The sequence below is a fragment of the Gymnodraco acuticeps genome, unplaced genomic scaffold, assembly GCF_902827175.1.
Source record: "Gymnodraco acuticeps unplaced genomic scaffold, fGymAcu1.1, whole genome shotgun sequence".
In the NCBI taxonomy this organism is placed as follows: Eukaryota; Metazoa; Chordata; class Actinopteri; order Perciformes; family Bathydraconidae; genus Gymnodraco; species Gymnodraco acuticeps.
Window position 1 is genome coordinate 592,943 of NW_022990700.1, and position 15,442 is coordinate 608,384.

At 42.1% G+C, this 15,442-nt stretch overlaps 1 protein-coding gene across 1 annotated transcript in view; it reads left to right on the top strand.

Annotated features, from left to right (window-relative positions):
• Positions 1–15,442, top strand: part of LOC117556018 (A disintegrin and metalloproteinase with thrombospondin motifs 2-like) — a 124,780-nt gene that overhangs the window by 42,062 nt on the left and 67,276 nt on the right. The window lies entirely within an intron of this gene.

The window sequence follows — 15,442 nt, forward strand, 5'->3', positions numbered from 1 at the left end:
ATGAGTTAAAGACACAGAGAACAGGTTGTTACGGGGCATTGATCAAAAGATCCAGCATGGAAATAATTGGCACAGAACCTTTAATAACGCTGTTTAATGCATGAAAGGTCGCAGGTTAGAGAAAATATGTTTTGTAAGACAACAAGAAGCTGAGAAGGACACAACACTTTGTCTGTTCACTTCCTCATCATTAAACCTTCGTCTGTAAACACACTGAAGCAAAGGTCCAACATGCTGGTGCAAAAATGAATAAGTAAAAGAAAAAGTTGCATATGCACATTATTCATGTGGTGCTGTCCATTTGGCTGAATGTGCTGCTACCTCAGTGCAGTAAAGAGGTAGAAAAGTGGCCCAGCTCTCTCTCTCTCTCTTTGCTCCAGTTGATTTGAAGTGAACGAGTCACTCGTTCTGTACGCCATGTAAATATTTCAGCAGTTCAGGCGCCTGTGCTAAGCCTAGCCACAGCGCTAACCTGTCATTGACCATTAGTGCTAACCTGCTGCTTCTGCTTCTCAGCTTTATCTGCTCCCTCTTTTGTTTCTTACAACTTTCATTTTGCTCTGTTCCTTGTGGGTCATGCATGTTGAAAGATTTCCTGTTAAAGAGGTGTTGGAGAAATCTGCTGTTGTGCGATGCTTTTCCAGATTATGAAATTAATTGATTGTGAGAGATGCAAGGCAACACTTGGGGTGTTTCACACTTAACCCGTTTGATTGTTTTTGAAATAATCAGGCGTTTTAACTTATTAGTTTCTATTTGCTTTGACCGGTTTTCAACTTTGCTGCTGACAAAAATAATATGTTCTGGCCTTAAAAGAAGTGATCTGCATCAGCAAAATATATTCATGCAAACCATTTGGTAACCATGACTCTTGGTGACCACTGGAGGACAAAAGCACTACACAGGCTTCACTGCTGTCTTTCACTATGAAGTAGATTTTTCCACATGGTTTCATCATGTATCACTGACATAGAATAAAGTGTCATTCTTTATGTTTACTCCCCTTGGAATTTCTACAGAAATAAATATGCTTGGCTTTTTATAGTCAGTTTTTTGTAATGATTGAAATGTAAATTAATAGTTACACTTCAGGCCCTTTTTATTGAAGAAAAGTACTTGAAATGAAATAAATAAACATAACAAATTGTTTCTTCAGAAGACGTTAGAAGAAGTTAGTCAAAACATGAGCATTGAAACTGTATAAAAGTAAATTCAAATAGTGTCCAGTCCAGTTTGTTGTAGTTGTAAAGTTGACTCATAAAGCGTCTTGGTGAATGTCTGAAGTAACTCCATTAGCATGTTGTCTGACCTTCTTAACTTACTGTGTATTTAACAATAGGCAGAGAGGATGTTTGACCAACTAAGGATTTTTTAAAGGTCTTCAACCGATGATGGTTGCACAAATCCCTATGAAAATATGCACAGACATTTTTAAATCATTTGATAAACCTTTCTTTTCTGCCCTTTATATACACTCACATAACACAGAGGGTAGATCAATCAAGAGAACAACAGGTCCGGCCTGACAACTGAGGCACAGTCTGAGTCCAATCGATCCTGAGGCAGATCTTATTGGTGTACACTCTGTTTGGGCTGGAACACACACACACACACACACACACACACACACACACACACACACACACACACACACACACACACACACACACACACACACACACACACACACACACACACACACACACACACACACACACACACACACACACACATTGTACAGACACTAACACTCCACAGACATTCAAAGACGTGAGTGAGAAACTCTAGGTAGAAATGTTTTATAGGGGCTTTGGTCCTTGTTGCTAATCCGTCTCCATATGCTGTTCGGGGGATGTCTGTGTATTAGTCGTGTTTGTGTCTTTGTGTGTGTGTCTGGAAAATATCAAGGGAGCTGAAGGATAAAAAAGGCTTCTTTATGAGTCTTAGTTCTGCGCTTAACCCGCCAAAGATGCACGTTTAAAGGAAAAAGACTAAGACAACATTGAGGTGATGGAGAAGTAGAAGTGACTGAGATTGATTCCAACATTTTGGAAAGGCGGCGGTAAGCAACATCCCTTTTTTTTCAATCTGCAATCCAAGCATGTTATCCTGCTAACAAGATAGCTTTGAGACAGGGTTGTTGACTTTGTCTCAACATCCTCCATAAGTCCTGCAAGATGTGTCTAGTATTAGATTCAACACAATATCTTGCTTACATTTTCACATCTGCCACTCCCTTTTTCGGCCACCTAAAACAAAATGTCTCCCACTGTCTGTTTCTGTTTGACGATTGTCCTGTCCATGTTGAAGTGAGGTCCAAGTCTGCCTGGTGTGTCTTAGCTAATTAAAGCTGAAATATTGATACCTAGTGAATTATTCAGAGGGGATAATTGGATATAGAAACGATGGTAAACACAGGTACAGCTGCACCACAGAGGAGGGCAGGTATGGCCTTTATTCCTCTGGCTCTCTGCCAGCCCCCTCCCCCTCTCTCTCTGCCCCCCCCTCACCTCCTGTTTCATTCCCTTTCCTCAATGTTTATATCATTCACATAACTCCTAGCCTGATGTCTCTGTCCTTGACTCTGCAGTGTGCATCTCTTTCGCAGTTTCGACCCTTCTTCTGTCCCCCTTCCTTCCTTCCCGCCACCTTAGCCTCCCTCCCTCACTTACTTCCTCCCTTACCTCCTCTTTTCTCGCCTCTACCTTTTTCTCCTCTCTTTTGTGCCGCACCCATTAGACTTTCCTTCTTCCTGTTGCTATGACATTAGCTAGCTGTAGCAGTGTCAGGCCGGTCTTGAGGGATGAGACTAAAGAGCTAAGTCTTGCTCTTTTCATTTAATTACTCCTCCCTCTCTTCCTCTTCACCTACCTCCCTCCTCCCAGCCTTGTTCCCCTGTATATCACACCCTGCCTTCCTCTCTCCCCCCCTTCGTTCCTCTCTCATCCTTATGCTTCTGTCTCTCCCTCTTTTTCCACCTGACTCTACCTGTCTTCATCAATGCATCCCCTCCCGCGTGTTATTTCTGTCTCTCTGTCTTCATCTCGCCAAAAGAGGAGGAGGAGGAGGATACGACTAGAGGGACATAACATCACACCCACAACCTTCCTGTGAAATTGTTAGAACCCTGTGGGATCCAGCAGAACTCCACCCATTCGCCTCTTTCTTTCGGATAGTTTTTTTTTGTGTTAATCTATATAAAGTGATGCTACTGATTGTAAATGTGTCACTTTATCCAGCTGTGCACACACACACACACACACACACACACACACACACACACACACACACACTAGCTCTGCAAAGTGTTTGAAGGTGTGTGTGTCTGCTTGTGTGTTGGCCTAGGCTTGACCTTGAATTACCACAGTGACGGTGAGGCTCCTCATTAGTGCTGGACTGGAGGAAACAGTTGGGTAATGAGGGAGCAGTATTGTCCTCAGGCACACACACACACACACACACACACACACACACACACACACACACACACACACACACACACACACACACACACACACACACACACACACACACACAGATGCCAATGCACCACTTTGTATTAGTGCTTGCATGCACCTGCTGACACCTGCGCTTATGCAAGATCTCATACATAAGCCACACACACACACACACACACACACACACACACACACACACACACACACACACACACACACACACACACACACATTCCTGAGTACATCTCAGTCTCATGGCCCCCCACTCAGTTGTCTCGCCTCACCTTCTGTTTAGTGTTTTTTCTCTCCCACACACATTCTGCCTCTTTCCCCCGTCTCTGTCTTCCTCTCTCTGTTCTGCCCACCAGACAGACCTCAGATCTCGCTGCCCACTGAGCTCCGAGGGGCCTGAAGCGGCACAGTGTCGCCCTCTGGTGGTCACGCTCACACGCCAGAGGGAAATACTTGAACATCTCAGCACGCAATTTATGGAAAAATATATCTTGGGCTACATCGGAACATCAACATAATGGTGTGTGTGACTAAGATTTGATCTGCGTCTAATAGCATTGATTTTGAATCTAAAGAAAAACTTGACATTTTATTCAAAATGTTATTTGCTGTGTACGGAAATCATAGGTTAAATAAAAAGTGAACCTAGTGTCACTGTCCACTAATCATTTTCCCGTGCAACCAGCTGAGTTTCATGTTTCCATTACTCAGTACAATGGCGACAAACGTTCCTTCTGAGAACAAAGTATTGGCACATTCGTTATTTGAATGAACCTAAAACATTCAAGAAACAGAATGGGCCGCTTCTAGTTTTACTGCTGTATTGGATTATTTCCTTAAATTGTAAAATGTTCATACTGCTGGTCCTTTAATCACTATTATTTTTAAAATGTGGTTCATTACAGAAGATAACATTTTAAATGTACTCATGTGTGTGCTGATAACCTAAGGAAAACTAATTGTATTGCCACATTGTAGCGAAGAACGACCGCTCACTAAACTTTGGATACTGTTAGCAGTTCTGTGCTGCCTGTTTTACCTTTCCCTGTCTGAAATCAAAGACCCTTTGTTCTATAAAATACTAAGAATTTAGAGCTGTAAATCTGCCGAAGTTGTAAAGTTCTGTGTGCGGGAATGGAAAGCTTGACAGGCGTATCAGTAGGAACTAAGGTTGGTGGGGCTTAGAGAATGGTCAGTTCCTCTATGATTTTGTGCCAGATGTGTGCCCATAAATCTACGGTGTGTTATTCATTATGAAATCTTCAGTTTTATATTTTTTTCACAACTTTCCTGGCCTTTTCTTCTCAAACATGTGTGTACTGTATATCAGTTTAAGTGTACAGTTCACATACAGTAGCCAGGTTCATGCATATTAGAAAGTATTCTGCCAGGACACACGCCTGAATCAAAATGTGCACATTTGCTCATAAAAGGCCGTTTTTCTTGCACCCTTGTGTCTATTAGCTCTCAAATGTGTTTGTACTTTACAATAAGGATTAAAGTGATGGTGAATATAATTTCTTCAAGGAAGGATCTCTTGTCCTTATGGCCTCAGTTCAACAACGCTACCATTTTTGCCCCTAAAGGCTTCAGTATGCTTTAAGTCATCTCAACCACTCGAGTACTGTATACATATATGCACTCTCATGGTGAGTGTCGTAATAGTTTTGCAAAAGAAAGATGTTGGTGTTTAGATTCTCCTTTTGCCTTTATGTAACCAGAAGTAAACATTGTGCATACACACTGAACTGTTCTATGGGGTATATATTTATGTCTTTATAAAAACAGTGATTTATTTGAGGAAGATCTCATTGTTATTATAGTTTCATATTAATGCTTAGTCACAGCTTAAGTTTGTTAATAATAAAGTTTAATTTTGGCATTTTTTGGAACATTACAACGTGAATTGTATGTGTTTTAACTTTGGATGTATATGGTGTAGCTTCTTCCCTTATTAGTTATAACACTGATAAACCAGTGAACAACAATTCATTGGACTTTCCATGAGAAGGTTCCAGCCTGTTGATATCCATGTGTCGATTAAGGTTGAGTGTGGTTTCAGTCGAAGCTGCAGCCAGAGCTATGTGTGAAATCGTTTTCATCCCCATAGAGATGAAAATAAGTTTCCAATAAGCTGAAGTGAAACAGGCAGAAAGATGATCTAGTAGAAACTTGAGAGAGGAAATAATGTGGTGTAACTTAGTAAATATAGTAAAAGTGTGTACAGCGCCATAGGATTATTGTTACTTCTCTATAATGGTGGTCTATAAATACATTATTGTAACGTGTATGACAGAATTACTATAAGATGGGTTGAAATAGACACGCACATATACATAGGAGACGCTGGATTGCACCTGGAATTCCTAGGATACTAGACGGAGGCCTTGGTCATCTTTTTCAGCTGGAAACACGGATACCTTTTTGTTAAAAGAAAAAATCTCTGATAAGACTTTAGCAGTTTGTAAGTCTATGTGTGTAGATGCAGTAACAGATGTTTAGATCTGTGAGGACCAGGATTTCTGTCCCTTTCCCCTGTCTTTTCTTCCTTTATTCTCCCCTCTCCCTCTCCGGCTATCCAACAAGACTTTGATTAATTCTCACAATTTTCCCGCTTTGATGGCTCCCTTCAGAAGTAGTGCAACCAGAGCCGTCGACAGCACGAGAGAGGGAGCTCTTACAATTCAAAGATAGATCAGGGACTTTCTCCCTCAAACACTGTGCGTATCCACTTCCACAGTGTTTTGACAGATTCCGGTGGAAAAGGGAAGGAATGTGGAAATAAAAGAAGTAGGAGGCAATGAGGTGACAGTTCAGAGAAATAAAAGATAGGGAGATGAAAAGAGAAAAGCTACCATGCCACATATTCTCTATTGATGATATTAAATGAGTATGAATATTTAATACAAATGAATGTCCCTCATAACTTGCATAAAGTTTGCAAAGTGCTTTACAACAGTGAATCACACAGCAAAAAGCAACACTTGATCGAACGTCGAAGGAAAATAAATGTATATCAAGCACTGAAGTGAGTGAGCTTCACAAAGTGTATGGATGTCAACATTTATACATTTGGCCAGTAAATGACACTCAAAACATCTATCGTTTCTATGTTGGTCAAAATTATAGGCTCTCTAAATGCATAACTTAAACCTTCAGGAAAGCCTTAGATCCTTTCTTAGTTAAGATGATCATGGTGGCTTCTTCTTTGTGACAACTTAAAGTAATTGTGTAGGCAATAACTTCCGTTTTTAAGGAGGATGTATGCTTTGGAAAAAGACATTCATCATAGCTGTCACTTTTTACAGATCACCTGGAATCCTTTTTTCTGTGGCAAATCATTAACTCTATGAATAACAGGCACCTGTAAATAATTATTTCAGATTTTAAGAAAATAGAAATGGACATTTTGAGACATTCAGTTCTGAAAGTATTTGTGGCAGAATTTAGTTTATCTATATATCTATGTATATAAAGATAAAGGTCTATTCTACCAAGAGAAAGCATATAAATGTCACTTGGGGTAGAGCATGGAAAGGACATAAAGAAGAGATAAGGGGAGGAAGAAAGGCTTTGAACATAACGGGTCTTTGATGCTTTATGGGCACATGGCAACAGTGGTGCCTATAGACAGACACATGTTGATTTTGTACCACACTAGTACAGCAGGGAGCCACTAGTCACACTCTTTTACCGTTACACTTTTTATCCATCACCACATGCTGACACAAATAAATGGAGAAGTAGCCAGCAGTGGTCAAAAACACAGACAGCACCACCACGGTCTGCGGATCTCTAACAGAGAAGGAATATGGCCGATGGAACAGAGTGACCTGGCCTCACAGAGACAGACTGTTCCCATGTAAATACATTTCACCTAGCATCACACTAAGCATGATCTGCAGGTCTTGAGTAGCTTATAATATCTCATTATGGAAGCTTAGTTTTGCATTAAAAGCTACCAACCAGTCACACATGGATAACGTTATTCTACAGGTAACGTTCCTCGCTCTGCTAATGAAGCACTGGTTGTTATTAAATCAACAGGCAAGTCATCCCGATCCTGTGATTTCTCCTGGAGGCCTCGAGAGACTTGTGTGTGTGGTGTGGTGTGTGTGTGTGTTTCTGTTTCTGAGGTAGCAGGGGTCTTTACCTTACGTCTCCATGCGCATGCTCCTTACTTTGCCCGCTTGTGAGGTCAAAGGGGTTTAGAGCAGGGGCCAATTCCCTGTTATATCAAACGCTTGATTGGCTCTTTTTGCCACTCTGACGCGATTTGATTGGCTGTCGGGTCCAGCAGTCAGGTAGGGGAGGGTCTTCACTCTGCTCTGTTGCTAGGTTACAGGTATACCCCATAGATGTGGAGATACGGAGATAGAGTAGAGATAAGGATGGGGATGGGTGTGGATCCGAGCGCTGATCCGTCCGTCCGTGTGTGTGTGTGTGTGTGTGTGTGTGTGTGTGTGCGCGCGCACGCGTGTGTGTGTGTGTGTCAGAATCAGGGAAGGGTCGACAGGACTGAGGGTCAGGAGGGCGGGGGGAAGAGTGAGGCAGGAGAGGAGCGACAACAAGTGAGAGACACAGAGGGATTTCTTAAAAATGAGAAGAAAAGGAGAAGGTTTATTGTGTTTTAGTGCAGTCTTGTTCACACAGACCAACATCATTTATCCACTTTCCATCAATCCAACCTGACAGATTATGCAAACATTCGACCAAATATGGAGAGATATGAAAACACCCAAATGTTCTCGCTGCTTCTTTTTGTTGTTTTTAAGCACGAAAGACAACAGATTCTTAATTTGGAAATGTTTATTTGAACCCCAAAATGTCATGTTTCTTTACACTGACTTCCTAACAATGTACAGGTGGAGAGATGTTATAACAACTGGCCAGCAGATCCCAGGCCTGTGGTCGGCTTGTAATTCATTAAAGTGCTGTTGTATTAATCACAGACTGTTGAAGACAACTGTGCTCTAAGAACAGCTGTTCCGCTGCACTTAGATTGCAATCATAGAGCGGTCAGTCGCCACTAATCGGGGTCATTTATCAATCCGTAAGACCACGCATAAATGTGAAAGCACGGAAACACACACACTGATCGATGGCTGTTCTAGGCCGGTAGGAGGGATTGATGTGCACTTGGCTGATGCTCTGTGTGTGTGTGTGTGTGTGTGTGTGTGTGTGTGTGTGTGTGTGTGTGTGTGTGTGTGTGTGTGTGTGTGTGTGTGTGTGTGTGTGTGTGTGTGTGTGTGTGTGTGTGTGTGTGTGTGTGTGTGTGTGTGTGTGTGTGTGTGTGTGTGTGTGTGTGTGTGTGTGTGTGTGTGTGTATTTTTCTTGATATTTTCTCATAATAATGACTCGTTGCTATACCCGTATTTTCCCTATAACCACTCAAATATAACTCAAATGTTGCTTTACTAGACTTTTTTATCATGTTTAATAAATCACCAATCACTTTTTAAACTCACTTTACCTGGACAGCGACTAACGGTTATAACCTGTAATCATCAAACAAATTACATGTGAGCCAAAAACAAAAGACATGCATTACATTAATCAATTAACAGTTTATTTCTCTTTTAAAATGTACTTTTGCCTGACATTGTCTGCATATTAGAATGTTAAATCTGTTTGTGGTTATCTTTGCAGAGACATATTGGGTCAAAGTATTTCATAAATATGTATTTTCATGGCCTGTATCTGTTGTAGTCCTGTGTCGAAGAAATCTCTGTCTAAGAACTAGCAAGTGAATGCAGGTCTTATTTTGTCAAGCATTTGAATTTGTTCCAGTACTTTTATTATGAAAATCCGCTTATGGTCCCCAATTTACACAAGATAAAATGAGGATTTCCAAGGCTTAAACAAACATGTCCTCGGAGAGTGCCTTCAGTGCTCTGCCCCAGGGTCTATTTGGAGCTCTGAGCTTTCCTTAATGGCACTCTGGCATTGTTGGGGATGCTGTAAAAGTAACATAACAACAACAACAACAACAACAACAACAACCACTCTCAGTCTTCCTCTGGGGTTGAAGTCAGTTTGATCCAACAATATATCAGCTTTATGTTACACAGCCCCTGGCCCTCTGCAGAAAACTGCCACTGTCTGGAAGTACAGGCCCTCTGCTAATACCTGAGCCACGCTGCGAACAGACAACAACAGAGACCAAGTATGGATGCTTCTGATGATTAGAGCTTGTAAACATTCCCCACACTTGTCTCTACTACTGCTGGTCAGGCCAAGAACATTTGGCTGTCTAGGAAAGCTGTCAGACTGCTGAGAGAAAAAGAACGACAGGGTGAGACAGAGAGAGGAGGACCTTTGTGTTTCTTTTTTAGTGCTGCGCTGATGATGGATTAAAGACCCCTCTGATTCGTAAATGATCTCGTACTTCTTTCATTTGTCCTTAAATGCTTATTGTTTCCACTGCTTCTCTTCAACTTTACCCTTCTACTTGTGTTGATTCTCTTCTTTCACTTTCAAATGTTCTCATTTTTACTCACCACTTACTTTTCCCATCACCTCTTCCTGGCTGGCTATCGCACATTTATTTTTGCCTTAACTCATCTGCTCATTCCCTCTCTATTTCCTCTTCTTTTCCCTTCCTTGGTACTGCTGATTCATAATCTATCTGTGGCCAGAAAACAGAGGGATGAAGCTTTTGGGCGAGAGAGAAAGTGAGAACGGGATACTGAGGCATCCTCCTTTGCAAACTGTCTGCTTGGCTGGCACTCTGTCTCTCGGTGTATCTGCCAGACTGTCGGTGATTTAGTGTGTCAACGCTCTCACCCTGAACCAAAGAGGATGTGGTCAGGCGAACCAGATTTGGCTCACTATTGCTATTCTCAAGCCTGTGTCATCTGAGTCTGTTTAAATAATACAACCTGTGCTCAGTTGTCTTTTGTCTCTCTTCTTTTTCCAACACCTGGGCCTGTCTTCCCGGAGTGCCTCTACCACTTAGTGTTATGAGAAACGGAAAGAGACGGAGTGAGGGAGGGTGGAATACTAATGGTATTGTACGAAAAAGAAACAAGGGAGGAACAAAAAGATGATGGAAAAGAAAAGAGGAAAGCAGAGCAGCAGCAAAAGGGGAAAGTGGATAAAGTGCAACTGTGGAGGAAATATGAGGGTGTACCAAAGTACACCACTGGGGGGGTCTGGCTCAAAAGTAGGAAGTTGTTCCTGGAGATAACTGACTTAAGCCTTAAAGCAGCGTTGTGGGGAACTCACAGAGGCCCTTCCTGTTTACTCATGTCTCCCCCTCTTCCTTTCACTGCTGTCCTTTCAAAATCCCTGGTTTTTCTGTAAGGGGTTGATTTGGGCCGTGCTGTAGAGTAAAAACCCAAAGTGACCCAGACCGAGAGAGAGTGTGTGCAGTTTGGCTGACACACTGTGATCATAAATGTAGGTCAAAGATGAACAATTTGCAAATGAGGCAGAGAAAGCTGGGAAAGAGAAGTAGAGGGTGAGTGGGACAAGGCTAGCATGCGTGTGTATGTTGGTGAGGGTGTGTGACCATTTTTAGAGACCACTCTACGTAATGAGCTGAGCAGGATGACAGGGCTGGGGGTGGGGGCGCATTGCTAAGTCCTGCGCAGCTTAAATCACGCTGGCATATGGCTTTCACACAAACACACGCATGTTCACAACCTGGCAGTGTCTGTGAGCATATTTATGAGCGTGTGTGTGTGTTTGAGCACCTTTAGGAGGACAGAAAGGTAGGGGGTTTAATTATGACATGGCTTCCCTCCATTCATGTGTTTTTATTTGCTACATCGGATTTATTTTCTTCCACGCTCCATATCCCTGATTAATATAATTGGGCAATCACCTCGCTCTTCAGGACACTAAGCAAATAATGTAATTCACCTAATGATAATACAATACAATAAACAACCTTAATTGCAGTTCTCTCCCTCTTCCTGCACCTTCTGCTTTCTTACCTTTTTAAACAGCGCAAAGGAAAGGTTTGCCAACGGTAATACATGACATATATTTAGCTTTCCTAAATGTTTTGAATAGCTTTGCGTAATGCCGCCTTCAGAAATGTGAGATTAATCTCCTATTTTTTCTGCCAGAGCGATAATCCAAACACAAAACCTTGCTTTCTCAGAGCTAAGCATACAGGCCCTATTTGATTAAATGAAACACTATTAATATTTACGGTGACGTATCCTCTTAATCTCTCTCTGAAGTAGGTCTAATCTTTCAAATCAGCCTTACTATTGTACAAGTCCGATTCTCTCATGACTCAAAGGGTGAATTAATTGGAGGGTTACACAGCACGCGTGAGTCACTATCAAAGCTATATTTGTGCGGGTGTGTGTGTGTGTGTTTGTGTTTGTGTGTCTATGTCAGCCTGTGTGCAACTGTGTGTGAAGTTAGCCAGCAGTAGCAAGGTTATGAATCAGATCAAACACACATACAATGACACCAGATCAAACAAACACACACATACACACACACACACACACACACACACACACACACACACACACACACACACACACACACACACACACACACACACACACACACACACAGTAACACACTGCCTCTGGTGGAGTGAGCTGAAGGGCCGCGACCGGGTGTGACTTTGATCCTCACCACAACATCCGCCCTTCCACTCCAACTCTGCCTTTCTGCCGCTCTCCTCTCACGTGCCCCTCAGGACCCTTACCCAGGACTCAAGTTGCTCCTTTCAGATCTTCAAATAGAGCTCAGGGTGTCTTCAAACACAGAGGATCCTCCCGTTGTAACTGGACACTCAGTGAGCAGGATCCAGATTTAGAGGCTACATATCTCAGAGGGGCTTCAGGTCTCAGAGGGAGGGTTGTGTTTAGTGTCACCATCGTAATGGCCATGAGAGTAGTCCGTTATATTCGCTGAGATGTGGGTGTTTTCTTTGATAATGAGCCAGATGTTAATATTTGGTGCGGGCTGCTCTTTGCAGAATGTGCCAATGTTTTCTCTTCTTTAACCATAATGACACACTCGGATGTGATTCGCATCATTATTCCGTGTGAAGGAGATTTACTCGGAAGTGTTTGAATTGATTTAAATATGAACTGAAGACAGCATTAATACAGCTTTCTAGCTTTCTCTTTGTTACTTATTAATTGTTTCAAAAAGTCAAAGCATTTAGTCATATGTAACAGCTTTGTAACTGTAAATCTATCTCACCATTTGGCAACATTATCATTGTGGAAATGCCTAGTTGCCTATTGTATGCGAAAGGTGGTATTTTGATGTTGTTTACTGAATAATGTATACTAGAAATCCATAGGAATGCTCACCAATGACCTTTTCAGCCAGATGTGCAGTCATACTTCCTGTGTGTGATGTGCAAATACTTTAAAAACAATGAAGATAATGATGAGATGCAGAAAGCCACTGTGTCGGATTCAAGTGTCTCATGAGGGGAGAGGAGCTAATAAGCTACATTTTAACACGTCAAACCTAATAAAACATCTTCAGGCTCATCACCCGAAGGAGCCCAATGAATTTACTGTAATAAGAGAACAAGCAACTAGCGATGCAGCTGGGCCACAACAATCCCTGAACAGGCAAGTAATAGAGTGATAATATTAAATATATAACAAACAATGAAATTATAAAGCAGCAGCACAATTGGCCACACACATTGCTACTGACTGAGTCATTTAAACACTGATTTCATACACTCATTTTCCCCTTTAGCGGAGCGTATCCTTTACAGGATCCTTTATTATTTATCAGATTAATCAAGGTGCATTGTTTAAGAGTTGTTATTTTCTAAAGTCCCTCCACTCCAACCAAATCATTTTACATTACTCTCAACAATGGGTTTACAGTAGAGTTGATCTTTACGTAGCTTATCACTTATGGCCTTTAACCCTAACTTTAAATAACCCACCTGGTGTTTTTGTTGCCACATTAGGACAGTGTGTGTAATGCAGAAGAATCTGAATTCCTCTCATTTGTTTTGGACACAGTGTTTGGACAAGCCTCCCTGTAATCTCCTCGACTAGGACTTGGCAGCTCCTGCTCTAATAAAGGAGATGAAGACAATGCTTCTCACTATGGAAATGTGGGCAGAGGCTTTGATGCTTTATGCACTCGGGCTTTTCAAAGTACGTGTCCAGTTCTCCCTCACACCTTCCCCTCTCTCCAACCCTCCGCCCCCGCTTGGCTCTGATCGATCCAACCATGTCTCCTAGTCCCACATGTCATCTTTTTTCTTTGACACGGCTCTCCTCTGCCCACTGCTTGGTATTCTGGAGTGGGAATGCATGCACCATCGCAGATCCATCAGCTGCGATCGGAATGCCGCACCACGGCTCGGGGAAATGGAGGGATGAGAAGGGAGAGAGAGGTGGAGGGAGAAAGAGGGGGAGGGAAGGAGAGTGAGAGGGCAGGTCAGTGGCTTGTCGACATCCTTCCGGGACTAAAGCCTGAGACTGACAGGGAGAAAGAGAGAGAGGAGGGGTAAAGGCAAGAAAAATGTAGCACATAATATTCTTATTTATTCTCTATGTAGGGATCCAAATCAGGCTATCTAAGGAATTCATGGAGTATGAACGTTATTTTACTCCATTACATTAAGTGCTCAAAGGACTCATTAAGTAGTATGCTGTACCAACACAAAGATTGTTTAGAGTCTAGGTGCTTTCATAAATCAAAACACCAAATGAGTTAGTTCCAGGCTCCATATAGTGTGTATAGATGATAACTTTCTAAATACAGATATTTTATAGTGAAATGACTTCATTCAAAGGAAGGATTGTAGATCTATTCTCTCTGTTCTGCTTGTGAAGCCAAATGTATTTTATTTATAGGTGGCCGAGACAACTCAACTCACTGCAACTTAAAGAAAACACGTGCAAATAAGACAAGCCAAGGATCAAACATCTTCACCACTTTGAAAACACAAAGGCAGAAAAAAACTCATACACTTATTAAAAAAGCAAACCACTTCAACAGGATAAAAATTTGCTACATAAGATATTTTAACCCTACGGCGGGAAGACAGACATACTAAGGTTCAGTCCCTTTGCGGATGACTGGTTTTAGCTGGACCATTTACAGGTGTCATGTGTTTATAGAGTTTGAAAGAAACACTGTACTGTATTGTAAAGTCTACTGTCAAATATATAATAATGTAGGTTGTAGTTTGAATATATCTACTCTCACAGATGTAATGGGCTAAACAGACATTTGTAGCCTGTCATTGTGCCCGAGGGTGGCATTACTGAGTCTTTTAGCAAAGCCTTATCTTTTCATCACAAAATCCTCTACACACAATATTTAGTTTTTCCATCAGCTCACTTTCCTCTCTTCAACTCGCTCACCATCCGTTCCTCCTCTTGTCAGAGCGGAGGGAGAAGCAGGCAAGCGCTGATCGTATCGAATGTATCTCACTTCCTCATTTATCGCTCTATCTTTGTTGCGCTCTTCCTCTCTGTGCCATCTCCATCCTCTGTGTGTTCTCCCCCATGGCTTTCCTCTACATCAGTGCGTTGCCTTGGTAATTACCAGTTGTCTTATACAGACAGATGGAATAAGAGAGAGTGACGGGCAATTTTCCCAGTGCCTGTTTTCCCCGTTTATGTGCACGCGACTTCTTTATTTGTGTGTGCGTTCTGAATGCACGCTTCTTAACTTCTCTCCATCTCTTTCAGAGTTTCTGCCCTCACTTCCCCGCCTTACTCTCTCCCTGTGAGTTTGCCTATGTGCACATTTCATCTGTGTTTGTGTGAGTGTGTGTTCGTAAGGCGGACGTGGGGAATTACCTGACAGAATGTGTTTAGAGTCTAAGATGGAGGAGTGGGACAGTCTCATCTCCTGCTGTTGTGTAGGCCATTTTAGATGCCAGGTGTCACTCTGGACCGCTGCAGGTCCCCAGGAGGGATCACTGCCGTCCTCTCCTCTTCTCTTTTTCTCCCAGCATGCTCTTAACACAGCAGTGGAGTACAGACAAGGGCTATTTCTGTCCT